Source organism: Aedes aegypti, chromosome 2 (assembly GCF_002204515.2).
Source record: "Aedes aegypti strain LVP_AGWG chromosome 2, AaegL5.0 Primary Assembly, whole genome shotgun sequence".
NCBI lineage: Eukaryota > Metazoa > Arthropoda > Insecta > Diptera > Culicidae > Aedes > Aedes aegypti.
This window is the reverse complement of record NC_035108.1, coordinates 99,830,033-99,846,110: the sequence shown is the minus strand read 5'-3', so window position 1 is coordinate 99,846,110 and position 16,078 is coordinate 99,830,033. Positions and strand designations below refer to the sequence as shown.

Here is a 16,078-nt window from a genome sequence, read left to right as displayed (position 1 = left end):
GATGCATTCACTATTTACTATTTACCATTTTCCTGGATTTGAACACCTCAAAGATCTCTTGTTATTTTTTTCTGGGGAATGTCCCATTCTGGGGAATGGATTTCTGGGGAATGTCCCATTCTGGGGAATGGATTTCTGGGGAATGTCCAATTCTGGGGAATGGCGTTCTGGGGAATGTCGTTCTGGGGAACGTCATTCTGGGAAATGTCGTACAATCGCGAAAGTGGCGCCAACAGAATCACTAGCTGTTGGGTGTTGGGTGCCAGCTTATTTTCGTCCAATTTCCCAGAACATATCGGGAAAATATTTTGATTATACGTATTCCAATCAATACTAAAGTATTTTATAAGCAAATAAGAATTGGGGGACGTTTCACATACGGACGTTTGGCATCATGTAAGTTTGGAATAATCGGAATTATATGCCTTCTTTGAAATGCTACCTGTTCTTATATGGAACTGATTTATGCAAAACGTCCATTATGCCAAACGTCCTTATGCGAAATGTCCTTATGCGAAATGTCCTTATGCGAAATGGGTCACCCCACCTGTAGACAATTCATTCAATGCTATCAGGAACTGCTCCAGAGGTCCATGCAGAAATTCTGCTGGACATTTCTCTACCAATTCTCCAAGAAATTTGCTACAGATACTCTTCTAATAAAATTCACAATGGTTTATTTAATTTATTGAAGAAGTCAGTAACGTAACTAGGGTTTTCGGGGCCTAGTGCGGAGACTAAATCGTGTGCCCTTTAAAAAAGGGGTGTGCACCGCAATTGACAATACATACAATTGACATGTGACTAGTCAAGTAATAGAATTAATATTATACTTTTTATCAACATTAACCCGTATAGGCCTGAGTGAAAGCAAAAATACTAAAATCCTCGCCGCTCAGCGAATTCTAAACGGATCCGAATGATTTTTTGTCAGTATACTGGCCCAAATTTCTAGTATCTAGAAGTGGCCAGAGGAACTCGGGAATATTCCGGTAGCCGGAGTTCCCATACCTAATTAATGGATCGTCATGGAATCAGTCTCCCACTCCCCTGAAAAATGCTGCGTCAGTTATGGACGGTCTCTAAAGGGCTTTTCTAAAAATATCTGAGGGGATTTCTCGTGATTTTACGCCAAATATCAATATATGTAATGATTTTCTGAGAATGGAATTCAGGTATTTGTTTAAAGTTTCCTTCAGTTATGATTCCGAAGATTTGTTCAATAATTTATTGAGTGATTCTTTTACAACCTTCCAAAGAAATTCGTCCCATAATTTCTTACGGGATACCTAAAAGAATTCATCCAGATTTTTTTTCTTAAGATACTCTCTGAAATTACTTCAAAGATTCGTTACCCAAAGAAGTGATCTTTCCCGGAACTCATCCAGCTATTCTTCCCTCAGAATTCAGAAATAATTCCAGAGATTTTTTCAAAGCTTTTTTGAATTTCTCCTTATTTTCGTTCAGAGTTTTTATACATTTCAACAAGAAATTAAAAAAAATTGGTGAGATTACTCCCAAGTTTCCTGTAAAAATTCTTCAAAAAATATCAAATAAGTTCTCGAAGTATTCATCCTGGATTTCTCTAAGAACATATTCAAGGAGATGCTAGGATTTTTTTTTCATAAATAATTGAAGAGAATCACTGAAAAAAACTTGGGTAATTTTTTAAACCAAATCATGAAGATATTATTGATCCTGGTGAAATACATGACAAATTCCAACAAGAGAGAAGTCTTTCAAAGATCTCCGAATTTCTTCTGGCCTTTTGACAAAGTTGTGTCTCACGAAAAAACTGATAAAACAATTATTGGGAAATTTTTCACCCGAAACCCTGTTAAATTGCATGCAGGATTTTTTAGAGGAAATTCCTAGAAAATCTCGAATGGAATTTTCGAAGGCATTACAGGAATAATTTCTGTACCATTTTGTGATATTAAACTCTAAATGAATCATTCTTCAATCAAGAAATGTCTGAAAGGAATAAAAATTCCTGGAATATGAATAACGAATCCTCGGTTTAATGTACAATAATTTATGGAAGAATTCTAATAGGTTTTGTAAATATTCCTTGGTAGAACTCATTGAACAATTTCTATGATAATCAGTGGAGCGATTTATGAAGGAGTGGTTCTAAAACTGACACAAATAAATACTGAAAAAAAGAGAGCTTTTCGATAATTTCTTGTTTCCGACAACTTTCCTATGAAAAGTTTGTTGGAAGTATTCCTGTAGGATTATTTCTTCAGTTATTACTCTGAGATGGTATTAACAAACCAGCGAAACTGAAAGAGCCTCTCTAGAAAATTCTGCAAGATTTTCTAGAGAATGACTTTCTGGAGCAAATTCTGAAGAAGTTTCTCTTAGTATAGCATGAGATATTATTTAAAAAATTTCAAACCGAATTTCTGAGAGAATCACTAGAGGAATCTTATAGTAACTTCAGGTGGGATCCCTTTTGGAGTCTTTGTGCGAATTCCTGAAAAAAGCTTACGACAAGAATTCCTGAAGCTTTTCCATGAGGGAATTTGTAATGAACTGGTTTGGTTTAGAATATGGCTCATAAAAGAAATGTTTTCAAAGCTATTCCTGGCTTCCTCAGGCTCAAATGATAGAGGACCCCCTGATGTATGCTGATTTACAGAATAATATATTTTTGAATCCAAAAACACGATGTTCTAATCAAAAAAACTATTCGGTAAGGTTTAAATGATCGCTACATTTATTAGTATAACTGGATGCTACAGGGGCCCCTATACATTACAAATTCAGGTTCTTTCCAAACATTATTTCCCCTACCTGTATACATGTTAGATTCTTTAAAACTGAATTTCTACTGCTATTAGAAATATTCACTTTAGAGATTTTGTTTCAAGGTTTCCGAACAACGATTTTCAGTTATTCTTTTTCCTATGTTCTTAGAAATTGCTTTAAAGTTCATCCACAGTTTTTGCAGGGGTTTCTCCAAGAGTACCTCGAGAGATTATTCAAGGAGACCTTTTAAAAGCTCTTCCACAAATTTCTTAATAAATTAGACCAGAAATTTCTCATAGAGTTCATACAGCATTTCTCTAAAAATTCCTTCAGCATTTTTGCAGTTCTCTCAAACATTTCTTGAGTAAATTATCCAGAAAAATCTCAATGTATTCACCAAAGGTTCATTTAAGATTGCACTCTGTATCCTTCCTTATCAAAATACTTCAGGGACTATATTCAATATTCAATCCTTTAGAAACTCCTCCAAGAATTTGGCTGACTATTATTCCAATAGTTATCTTAGCAATTTATATAGAAAATCCTCCCTCGAATACTTTCTCCAGAGTTTAGGATTCCGTTCCGAGACCTTTGCCGGTGATTTTCTTTAGAAATATCTCTAAGTTATTTTTTAAAATTTAAATTCCAAACATTTAATTAATTTTTTATATCTAGCTGTTCTGTGTTAGACAACACTATCATGATAAATTTGATAAAACAAATTTAAGATTTTATTAACATTTTGTTAACAACATATTACGTTTCGTTTGCCGTAGCAGTTCAGATTATTTACAGGTGAGTTGATTTAACCTAAATACATAACGCATTAATCGTGGCAATAGAAGATTGTAACGATTTTTGCCTGAAATTATTATTTATTTTATTTGACATTTGTTCCAATGCTTCAACATTGGATATTCTATGTAACTCATTTGTTCTATACCAGGGAGGAAGCCTCAGAATCATTTTCAAAATTTTATTTTGAATTCTCTGCAGAGCTATCTTTCTGGTATTACAACAGATACATTAGATACATTCATTCGATACATTCAAAATTAGAAGATTCGAACGGTTACCCGGCGGATAAACATTAGTTTGTGAATGAGCATGATTATGATCTTCCTGTTAGGTATGATTTCTAATCGAGCGATCGTTAACTGAAAAATGAGCATTGTTCGTTACTCTACCAGGCAAATTCCGGAAACGACTGTGATCGTAACGGATATTATCACACTTAGATTAAATTACTGGGGTCGGTAAAATTTTACTGGGTTTTGGAACTACCGAAAAAGTCAGTAAAATGAAAACTGTCGCCAAGCGTTATTGAAAAGCAAATTTCACCATGTTTTATTTTTTATCGATATATGATATAAAAAGAAAGCTCTCTGCAAAATTTCAGTGAAAAATCTCTGTTTTTCGATTTCTGACATTATTTTTAGTTTACTGACTTTTTCGGTAGTTCAAAAACCCAGTTATTTTACCGAACAGATTGAGTGTGTACTATTTATCTGCCTGGCACGACTCTCTTGCGCGAAAGGCAAGCCCAAAAATTGGACTTATGATTGCCCTTGCAATTGGCGCATGAGAACTTATGTGTATATTCCTTCACTGGACAGTCGTCCTTAGCGTGAGAAGTACCTTCGCAAATCTCCGCAATTTGGCATCCATGCGGCAATTTTTTATTCAATGGCCCCACTTTTGGCACCGACGGCACTGAGTGGGGTTCTGGTAATTTCCTCCAGGTTTCTGGAAATGTTCCCATGTCACACGGACATCGAACATAAGTCTAGCTTTTTCTAAAGCTTCAATATAATTTAGATCTTTTTTGCTAAAGTGAACTAAATAATATTCTTGAGAAAGCCTTTTCCGAACAATGCCAGATTGGGTTCTCTTTTTCATAATGATTGACTGATGGATCCAATGGACTGATAAAAATCCAAGTAAATCATTTATTCCATTTTTGTTCTCTTCAGATTATAAGTCACTTGAGAGACCTTTCGAGACAACTTTGAACAAACGTTCAGTTTTGTCGTCATAAGTAAAAAAAATGTGTTTCTTCTCTTCAAGATGTTTGAGAAGAAGTTCGCGAACTTTATGAGCTTCCGGCAAAACGCGACAGTCTCCTTTCTTTGCGATTTCGAAGGAAACCTTGATTCCCCTAATGGAGTTTAAAATCTCCTGCCTAAATCCCCCAAATCCGGAACAACTGACCACGATAGGTGGCACTCTTTGCTTCCTCACTTGAATCAAAGAGCCTGGGCTAGAGACTGCTTCGATTTGGTGTTCGGAAAATTTTTCTGAAGCATCGAACTGATTGCTCATTTCGATACAATTATCAACATTATTCATTTCACCCTTGGACGAAAGTTCGCATCTCGGAGAAAGGTCCTTTCTTCCATTCTTGCCACGTTTAGTGACAGTTTTAAATCCCACTCTTTTGGAAGGAAGTTGTGAATTCAAAGATTCACCCTTCCTTTTGTTTGTTGTTGCAACCATGTTTAGTGAATAAACGAATGAAGACGTGACCTTCGAGAGGTTTTTTCCCAAGGCGGTTCCCCACCGCTAGCTTTCGCCAACGGGTCCAACAAAAAATCGAAGGCACCAAACATGGATCGTAAAGGGGTCGTTAGTACCGTTTTTAATTTTAGTTCTGAAAAGCACTGAAAAGTACTGTTTTATTGCTTCAGGTAGTTTTTTCAAAGACTTCCAAGAGCAGAGAGAATTCGTGTACGCACAGCACGAAAGTACGATGCGCACTGACTTGTTAACATTCACTGTTTCCTTACAGGTATCGTCTCTAACTTTTGTAGTTTTCAAAAGATCTGTCTAAAAAAACAGTAACCGTTTTTTAAAGCAATACATGGAAGATTTTTTAGGATTCCACAATTTTCAAATCGGATTGTTTTATACGAGAGTTAACTTCAAATTCTGTTTCGTTTTTACACAGTGGAATTGATTTTCATATGGAAATGATCTGCTCTCTAGTAAGATTTCGGTATCCGTAATTGCACAGTAGTAAACGATGTGCAATAACTTTTGCATCGATCGATCACGCACGAATTACCACTGCAAATTGCGTTCGAGTACTACTCACCAGACGGCGAACGATTGCATGAATTTACCTGTTTGTGTTTATAAATAACCGTAACGCAACGAGAGCAAACAGCATCCCGTAACTAAAGGAGCCACAAAACCATTGCAAACGCGTTGATTTCTTATTTGTCCGGTTTGGCACCCCATTTAATTGCCTCGCGATAAAATAACTGCTCCGTAAGTCTTGAATCTCTCTCCGGGCATCCAAAACAAGATGTTTCAATCGATGTACGTATAAGTGTTTGCTCAAGGTGTTTCCTTGAGTGGCTGGCGACTTTAGTACGAACGCATAGCAAATGTGGAAAGTGAAGTGAAGATTAATATTAAATAGCGTGGATTAGTAGTCGAAGGGGAAATTGGCAGCCGACAGCAGTCCCGAGCGAAGTCAAATAACAACCGCAGAACAAATTTCATTATAATGAAATAATTTAGTGGCACATATCGATCGTTATCTGGATATTAGCAATTCTTTGCAAACAAAACTTGATATTGGCAATGCTCTCAAAGCTTTAACAAATTCCATTGTTGAATCAAGGGGCATTGCAATACCAAAATGTGAAGAAATATTGGAAAAATTAATGTGTTTTTTTTTATTTAACAATCAAACATTCACGCAGAACACTGTCGAATGATTTTTCTATGTCTAGAAGATCAAGACCAGTAGAACAGCTTGTAGATTTGTTGGAACGAATCAATTTGTTACACGTAAAAATTGATGAGTGGTCGAATGTCCATGTCGGAATCAGAATTGTTCATAGGCAAAAAATGAATTTTCGTTGATGTGGACCATCATTCTGTTCAAAATGACCCTTTCAAAAATGTTTACTGATAGAAGAAAGCAAACTGATTGGACCATAGCAGGAAGCTTCTGCAAGATTTTTGTCTGGTTTTAAAATTGGTGCAACCTTGGAATTTTTCCGTTTGTCAGGAAAATATGCCAACTGAAAACATTTGTTAAATATATCAACCAAGAATTATACGCTACTCTATGGAAGTTTCTTGATAAGGCTGTGAAAAATTCCATCCTCATATTTTTGTTTTTGTTTTAACAGTTCTCACTTCTTCCAAATCAGTACTCCAGAAATTGTCGGAAATGTTCTCCTGATAGAGAATGCTTCCGAAATCATGAGTAGGCTTGATTCAATTGGACCAGTGAGTCCGAAATTAAAATTGTGCACGCCTTCAAACTGCGTAGCAGGTTTTTGAGCTTTTTCGCAATTAGTCAGTAATAATTTTATTTTCTCTTTCGATGCCGAAATTGGCTTAATTTGTCGAACAAAACGTGTTATCTCTCTGTTATTTGACTTTGCTCGGGCTACGTCTGAGCAACTCTTATTTCTATGTTGTAAAACTTGCATACATCGGAACAATTTTGTTTCGAAAATGTAGTAGATACTGCACTGATGAGGAAAGCCCAATCACCAGGGTGCTAACATGCCGCGATACGGTTTCCCATCCTATTCGTGGCTATTGAACATATCCATCATCGGCGCAAGACCGACAGGCTCCTTTCTTGGTCGCGAATCTAGACGAGAGCACGTGATTTTGAATACCTTCCCATGCGTACTTGCACTTCCATCCGGGGCTTGGTGCGTGATACTCGGCCTAGAGGGCGGTCTCCGGTGACGTCTAATCACTACCCTTGGGGCCATCGTGTTTTCCTTTGCCCGCCCACCCAATCTATCGGCGGAGGCACTCCCTATGAAGGGTAGGGCAAAGGGGTTCAAAATGAACTCATGGGGTAAAACGACTTAGTTTATATATCAATGATGATCCAGATAGCCGTTGCAATAAAAGCGTATTTATTCAGCGAGACCGAAGTGAGGAGCGTGGGTTTGAACCTCACCGGTCAAGGGTCTTTTAATAGAGGAAAATTTCTCAACTTTCCTGAGCAAAGAGTATCTTTGTACCTGGCACACGATATACACATGTAAAAAAGATCATTTGGCAAAAAATCACTCAGTGAATAACTGTGGAAGTGCTCATAAGAACACTAAGCTGAGAAGCAGGCTCTATCCCAGTTGAGACGAATCGTCAGAAAAAGGAAGAGGAATAATATATACAGTACTTACTGGGTGGGAAAATCTTAAAATCTCTCCATTGGAAACCTCCATTCCTGGTAACTTAATCACTTGCATTGAGAAGGTATCGACCGCCATGTTTTAGATTGGACTACTCACTTTTTACCACCATCATTATTACGACAAATAATGAAAAAACAGCACCGTGGTATTTTATATAGAGGAAACATACATGATTCAGAACAATAATAAAGTTTGTATGATCGATCGAACTTTTCTGGTATAGTTGTAAGTTATTTTTGTTATACTCGTTATTTTTGTTATAAAACTTGAAATGGAAAACATTAAGTTCCAGGGCCATACAAAAAAAAATTTCCAGATTCCAGTGAGAGCGTAAGTGGTGAACTATCATATTGTATACTTTTCTATATCCTCTTAACATTTCTTTCCATAGTAATTTGAATCCATTTTCAAATCTTATTTAATCCCTTTCAGAGTTTCAGAACATGTCAAAGGGTTTTCCAGTAGAGACGTAAGGATGAATAAGCAGATTTTTAATTTGTCTATTTCCTCTTAAAATTTCTCATGTTAAACTATTAAAATTTGTTTGAATCGTTTTTAAATTCATTTTAAATTTCCTTGCGACTTTACTGAAATCTGGTATAATTTCCGTGGAAAACTCTGGAAAAGCTGAAATTTTATTGTTCTCTTTTTCATTTTCTCCATGTTTAACAATTCAAGTTATGTTTGTAATCTAAGGGTATCTAACCTTCAAGATTACTGTGACCCCACTCCCTCATGAGATTCACGTGGTGTTTTTTAGTGTCCGATAGCGTTTTAGGGATAACACATTTGTTCCAGGACCGTTTTTTGTTTTTTGGAGGAGCATATCTGATTTCAGTAGCGATTTTAGTTAATAGTCTATTATGAACTTTTCTTACAATTCCTAATGTAATCCAGGAGGTTGGCTCAAGCGTCTAGGGGAGTTCTAGGGGTGACAAATGGATTTTTGAAGGGCGTTTGAGGAATGCAGGTGGAAGCATACTAGATTCTAGTAGTAGCTTGGATTTTTTGTTCGCTGTGGTCTACTAGCTTTAGACTATGAAGATAAAAGGCGGTGATTGTTTACGATGTTCAACGTGTCATTTATGTGAAAGTAATCATTGACAGCCCGTTGTAGAAAGTCATTGAGATTAAGGCTCAAGAATCCATCGTTCAATCATCAGCAATCATCAAAAACGAAAAACCAGTTTTTTCGTTCAAATTTAAAGAAATTTTCATACAAATCTATCATTGCAATCCAGATATCAAGTGTAATGCAATGATACATTTTCTTGAACGTTGCTTAAATTTTGAGCAAAAAAACTGGTTTTGAAAATTTGAATAGTTTTGTTAGATGAAACAGAAACACACTCAAACTCAGGACCGGGATGACTGCTGGTCGCTGGCAGGAATGGCTCGACTGAGATGAGAGGTTTAGGAGCTTCCATAGGGCTGTGAAGTTTGCATCCCGGAGCAGGAACAATCAATGCAGATGGAAGTTGGTGACATTGTGACGGTTCACTGGAAACGATGAACGAATCAGGTACATAATTTTCCTTAATGAATGTGTACTTGCCTGAAGCAACGAGCTGGAAGACCCCGTCATTAAAACCAAACACAGGGCCGGGACGACTGTTGAACGCTGGCTGGAATGGCACAACTGTGATGGGTGGATCGAGGGCTTCCGGATTGCTTAAAATGGTGCGTCCCGGATGGAGTCCATTCAATTTAAATCCATTACCGGAGTAGCAGGAGACGATGTTTGCGCTATCGCTGAAGGTGTTGCCGGTTTCTTGTATTTCGGAGGAAAACGAAATTTTTGAGATCCGTAATCCTCAAACTCCCGGAATAACACGCCCTGAGGCCATGTTTCTGGATCCAACGCTTTTGACTTCATTAACGGATCAAGACCAACATTGAAGGACACGAATGTGAGTGTTGTTATATCCTTCTCTTTTGGAATAAGTTTCACCACTACGAGATCATCATCGATATCCATGTTAGCTTTGACCATAGCTGAAACAGCTTCGATTGAAACATCTGGTCGAATTCTGGACAGGTACAACCAAAATTTTGGGTCTTCGTTTTTGCAAACTAGTACAGATACGACATTGTCCAAAGGCTGTTTACTTCCAACACAACAGTTTTCCGAGGCTCGGGCCGGTACGATTGTCTCAAGCGGTCTCTTTGTGGCTCTACGTTGAGTTATAATTGGTCAGTTAGCAGCAGAAGAAAATTGAACGTTAGGCTTTGAATTTATCTTTTTTTATCTCAGTATGTAGCTCTGTGATCGCAGTGGTAAGCGTGTTCAATGGTGAATTTTGGTCGGCAGAAGTCGAAATAGCGCGAAAGTGTGAGTTTTCGAATAGATCCGCACACTTGTATGTTGCGTTTTGCGATTGGAAGCGTATAACCGCGACAGACAACATAATCGATACCATTGATACGCTTCCAATCGCAAAACGCAACATACTGTTAGCCATCTATACTTTGGTAGCGCAACTAGTCAGATGATGAGAGATTTAATTTTTCACGCATCCATCACATGCCGCTGTGGGGAAAAATGTTTTATTTTCCTGATATAAGACGGTTCACAGTGAAACAGTTAGGCGGAAAAGGTAGGAATATCCATTCTTTATGTTCTACATACGTTTGTTGTTTGTATTATTGCACTACTTTCATCAAAATTGAGATCCGGCTGATAGGAGCACTAGTTTGAGGTTGAAAAACCAGGATATGTGAGGTTAGTTTCATTGGAACTTTCGCCTGAGCGATTTTTGCGCTTGAATAAAATACGCTTCGGGACATTCTCCGCTGCCCCTAAAAATACCATTGGGTAGATAAATGAATTCTCTACCATTGGATCTCATTCAATTTCATACATAAGTGAAGTAAGCGGTGAAAATAAATATTTTGTTCCGAATGTTTTGAAACCATGAATGAGTTTGACATTGCTCTCGTCAACCATCATCATGACGACAGCAGCACGCCCCACCGGACAAATTGTCGTATTGGGAGCGAATTGCTTCACAGCACTTTGCGCATTGCTATGCCATGGTGAATCGCCTGTGGTTATGCAGCACGTATTACTTATGCTCGCTTGTATGTTGTAGTTGCAAACATGGCTTGTATTGGAACTTGTATGCGATTTGTGCTTCAACTATTTTTCTGCAGATGTCGCGGTGATCAGAAAAAAATTGTGTGGGTTGTTGTACGATTTGGATGGGTAGACTGCTACTAAAAATCCAAAATCACTTTTACCACTTTCAAGCACTTCAACGGTCAAAACTCGACCGGAAAATTGAACATGAGAACCGAAGAAATCCGTTGGTGTAAGAATCGTATTTTTAAACGTTACACGACTATCGAAATAAACAACAATAATCGGAGCTGATAACGAACATAAACCAAACAAACAGAGTTGCCAGTTTTGATCATGTTTGACGTTCACTTAGTCGACAAAAAACACCACACTGGGGTTGTTGCTATCTGACATTTCGGGAGGGACACGGAAAACAAAATACAACCAAAATTTGAGTTTAAGCCAAAAAGTTTGACAAAATCTAAAAAAAAAACGTAAAAATTTTTTTTGGGCTTAAACTAACAAAAAACATTAAAAAATTGAGTGAACATGTGTTTTTGGCCTGAACTTGAGCGTTTTTCACTAAAATTGGGACAGAGCCTTAGGACCCTATTGATTGGACTAACAGCAGTGCACTCTCCTACCTGCTCGATGTGAGAATAAAATAATAGAAGAGAGTGAAGTAGATGATAAATATGGATTAGTTAAAAATAGAATCTGTATCGGTAAAGAAATTACAGATGAACTATGATTCCGGCACAGTGGCGGGGGGTTAAAAAGGGCTCAACGGCAACATTTCTGAAAAAAAGGCTCAAGACTTCTTGGGCCCTTTCCAAATGTTTGTCCAGATTTTTGTGTGTCTCAAAGATTAAACTATGTGTCTTTAGAATATTTGGGGTTGCTGAATCCGATGCCGTTCTCAGAAATGTTCCAGCACTTCCAATGTTGAGCTACAGTTAACAAAAGCTGTATAAAATTCAGGTCTCTTTGATGTGTACCGTTTTGTCTCAAATTCCGAATAGTCTCAAATTTCGAACACTTTTTGTATGGCGATTCAGTTGAAATGTTTCGCTGAAATATATCATCAAATAACCAGAAAATGGCAGTCAATTGCAACTCAACTTTACGTCTTCTAATCTATTTTATACTTCGAGAATAGTAATGATTCTCTAGTTCTAGTACAACTAGCTCAGATATATTTGTTTGCGAAATTATTAATTTGGAAACGATTTATTCGTGCTGTTCGGAATTTGAATCAAAGTATTTGGAATATGATACAGAATGCACTCGGTGTTCGGCATTTGAATCAAAATGTTTTTCCATACTATTGCGTTAAAACAACACTGAACAAGTTTAAATTAACATTTTTAACGGCACACCCAACAGCTAACAATTAAGCTTTGTAAAGCAATCTCAATTTTCCCAAACATCCACTAATTCATGCTCATCATATACATTTGAAGTCACTGTTGGCCTTAAGTGTTCGGAATATGAGTCAAAACGGTACATGAGAAATACGACACTCTGCTCCAAACTTGACCATATTGAATGGAAATCAGGTATAAATTAGTTTATTTTTGCCGGTACTGTGATTTTAAAACCAATCACGCAACTTTGGTTTGCTTTCGGTATTCTGAGCAACTATGATGAGATTATTCTTCTAGATCTAGGTGGTAAGAATCATAATATAAAAGAGCAAAAGCGATAAAATCATATATGAAACTTTTATTCCAATAAAAATCAAGTTTGTTGAAAACCAGAACATTGTAAATTATGAAGAATTAGAGATATTTCATCGTAAATTGTCTTCCTGGTGGTGCTTCATTTTTAAGAGTGTGAAAAGCATTTTGCAATTACGAAAAATGCTGCTTAAGATGGATTATTTCTAGGAACATAAACATGTTTCAAAAGTATACACTTGGACATCCAAAAGATAGTAGCAGCTGAATATTTTTCAATCACGAAGGCTGTGACACAGTTGAATTACTGTCACAAATTTTCATTGCTGGTCTAAAATCTACGTGCGAAGACAAAACAGTTAGGACACCGCAAACAATTGTCTACTATTTTGTTCCCCATGTGCCGAACTGCTTACACGAATGACCGCATGAATAAGACTACGGCTTCCTAGAAAGTAAACTAATAGCTTCCTCTATGTCTGCTAAACGATCCGTTTCCAAGTCCTGACTAGAATTTGGATCATCCGACGGATGTAGCTAGTTGATTCAGTCATTGAGAAATCCAGAGTTATTAAATGAATTGTTCACGGACGCAATCAGGCATTGATTTGGCAACACCGAAAAAAGAACTGAAAAGTGCTACTTTTCAGCACCGTTTTCAGTGCGGAAAAAAGCACTTTCCAGCATTGTTTTATGTGTAAGAAAAGAGGTCGTTATGTGATTCATTTTGTTAATATAAAGTAGGCTGATATGCAACGGAATTGCAAAAAGGTGTTTTCATGAGGATAAATGGTCATCGTTATAAAAAACCTTGGTTTTTTTTTTCAAAATAAATTATTTGTTTTGTTGATTTCTTGTTCTTGTTTAGTCAAATTGAATGTATTTCAACAACCCAGGACTCTCAGCTAGCTCTTACTAAATAGCTGCGCGGTTACCACTATGGCTATCAGGGCCCCGATGTGCCCTTTATAATTGCTTATTAGTGTGTGAAGGGAAGAGAAAAGATCAATAATTGATCAAAAATAATCTAATTATTAGACTTATAAATGGGAAGATTTGGGGGTCCTTCATTCCATCCATCTTGCACATCCTTCTCCTACTGTTTTTGAATGATTTATATAAATCAATAATCTACGTAGATTTTTTTTGTATATTTGATTTGACAATAGCTAATATTGTAAACTTATGATACACTATAAGTTTTTTCTAAAACTTCGTTGATACACTATAAGTTTTTTCTAAAACTTTGTTAATTCTCTGTAAAATGCGATTAAGCTTAAGCCATCTTACCCTTATTCCCTGAGCAGTAGCTGTCAATGATGCTGGCTGCGTACACTCAGCCTAAAGTGATCCTCCAACACGAAAGCCTATCATCATCATTTCATCCGCTGTGGACCACAGTGGATGAGTAAACGTTTGATCTTGTCGTAGGCAGATTGGAAATTTCTGTACTTGGTACTGTCACGGTTGCGAACCGTGATTTCTTCGGTAGCTATTTACGAGAGGGGTCCATCTTGCTCTGCTCTGCTGTTTTGCTCGTCGCAAAGCTTCCGGAAAAACTTGTTGGATGCTTGAAATTTCTCGGTTTTCCAGTTTTCGACTCACTTTCGTATCCACGGTCATGTGACCACCTTTTGAGCTGCCTACGTCGTCCCGACGACTACGGTAGGCTTTTCCATATGATATGCTTCAACAGGCGTGAAATGGTTCGTACTAATTGCTTGTGTTTTCTCTATGTTTTTCTCGTTGCAGGTAAACCGGCTGTGGACCATATTGGACTGCTTGATGGACGGGATAGCGAGGGACTAAGCTGTTTGATTTAGGTGAATCAGGATGAATTATTAAACTCTTATAAAGAGATCCATTGCAGAAGACCTATAGTAGGTATCAATATGTTTGAGAGCTTTTTAAACCCCATAGTAATGACTTATTCGAAGAAAAAACTTCCTGACACGTTTTTATGGTTAATTCGTGCCTCTCATTTACCCTAGTTTACCTTTAGAGGGTCCATAATGACCCGAGATTACTTATTAATGTTTTAGTAACTTATTATTTGTATATGAGTTCATCCAGACTATTTTTAGAAAATCACGTGATGAAATCTAATGATCTATAATTTTGATACAGGGTAACAATGGTTCTACACACTCCTTCCCTTCCCCGATAGCCACATTCGTTATAGACTTTTAAACCTTGGATTGGTGCACTTTGAGAATGGTTAGCTTGTTCCAAGCTCCATTCAATGAATTTCTGTGCAACTTCGATTGTCCTGGTCAATCACGGAGTGCAACTACAAAGCGGTCATCTATACTCACACTTATGCTCATGCTCATGATCAAAAAACCCATTGAAATTTTACCGACCCCAGTAATTTAATCCAAGGGAGTACGTGATAAGATTTAGAACTTAAGTCGACCTTTATTAAAAAAGGCTATTTTCCAAATAAGTGTTCTTCGTGTTGGAAATCCAAAATGGTTGCAATCATATTTCTCATGTTGTTCACACAAGTCACACATTACAAAATGATTTTAATCCTATTGATCAAATATCATGCAGTAGTCTGTCCATGCATGATTTAAATTAAAGTGCTGTGATTACACTTATGGAATAGGTTAGAGGTACTTCACCGACAGCACTAGTGAGACATGCCTTTCAAGCGACACAACATGTAACATTCAGCAGTCCATCGACAAATATCACTTGTTCTCGAAAAACCTGTCATAACTGGTCATTCCCCATAAATCGAACTGCTCGCTGTCTTGTTGCGGTGCACCACACCAAGAAAGAGAGAAACAGAACTGCGTAAGCAGTACCAAATGCAACCTTATATTCCATTAGAGTAGCCGCACTTCAATGTGGTCAATCCACTTCGGCGCGCGGCAGAAACGTTGACCGAGTCAACAGATCAGAGACCTCAACAGACAGACGACGACGAACCCAGGAGTGGTGAACGAGAACAAATCAGCACACCTCACCGCAATCGACCGGTTCACACAAGCAGCGATACGACAGCAACTCAAAATAGCGAAAAAGAAACACAAAACTGCATCGAGAAATCGGCAGCAGCAGCTGACTGTTGCTGACGAGGGGCTGAACCGAAAAAAGACAGAAACACATTATGTAATAATATCATTTAATAAACCGTGATTTAGGTTGCTCGCCTCTTTGAAAGTAAAACTCGGCGCACGACACGGTTTTTTGAGGCCGCCGCGCCGACATCGCACCGTTGCACAGTGGTACCGCCCTGTAGGCCAAAAAGCGAAAAATAAAGTTGTCTTGTTACTCAAGTAACCATTACCACTAATTGTAAGCCAAAAATAATCATCAGCAATGCATATGGGTATTATAAAAACAGCAGTACAAATACAGACACACCTAATAAAATTATTACTAGCGATTATAAACTC

The 16,078-nt window shown here is 37.5% G+C and overlaps 1 protein-coding gene across 1 annotated transcript in view; it reads left to right on the top strand.

Moving 5' to 3' along the window:
* Positions 1 to 16,078, top strand: part of LOC5570740 (zinc finger CCCH domain-containing protein 18) — a 356,472-nt gene that overhangs the window by 68,562 nt on the left and 271,832 nt on the right. The window contains exon 2 of the mRNA XM_021839495.1: positions 14,424 to 14,551. The gene's annotated coding sequence lies outside the window, so the exon portion shown is untranslated. The remainder of the gene's footprint in view (positions 1 to 14,423; positions 14,552 to 16,078) is intronic.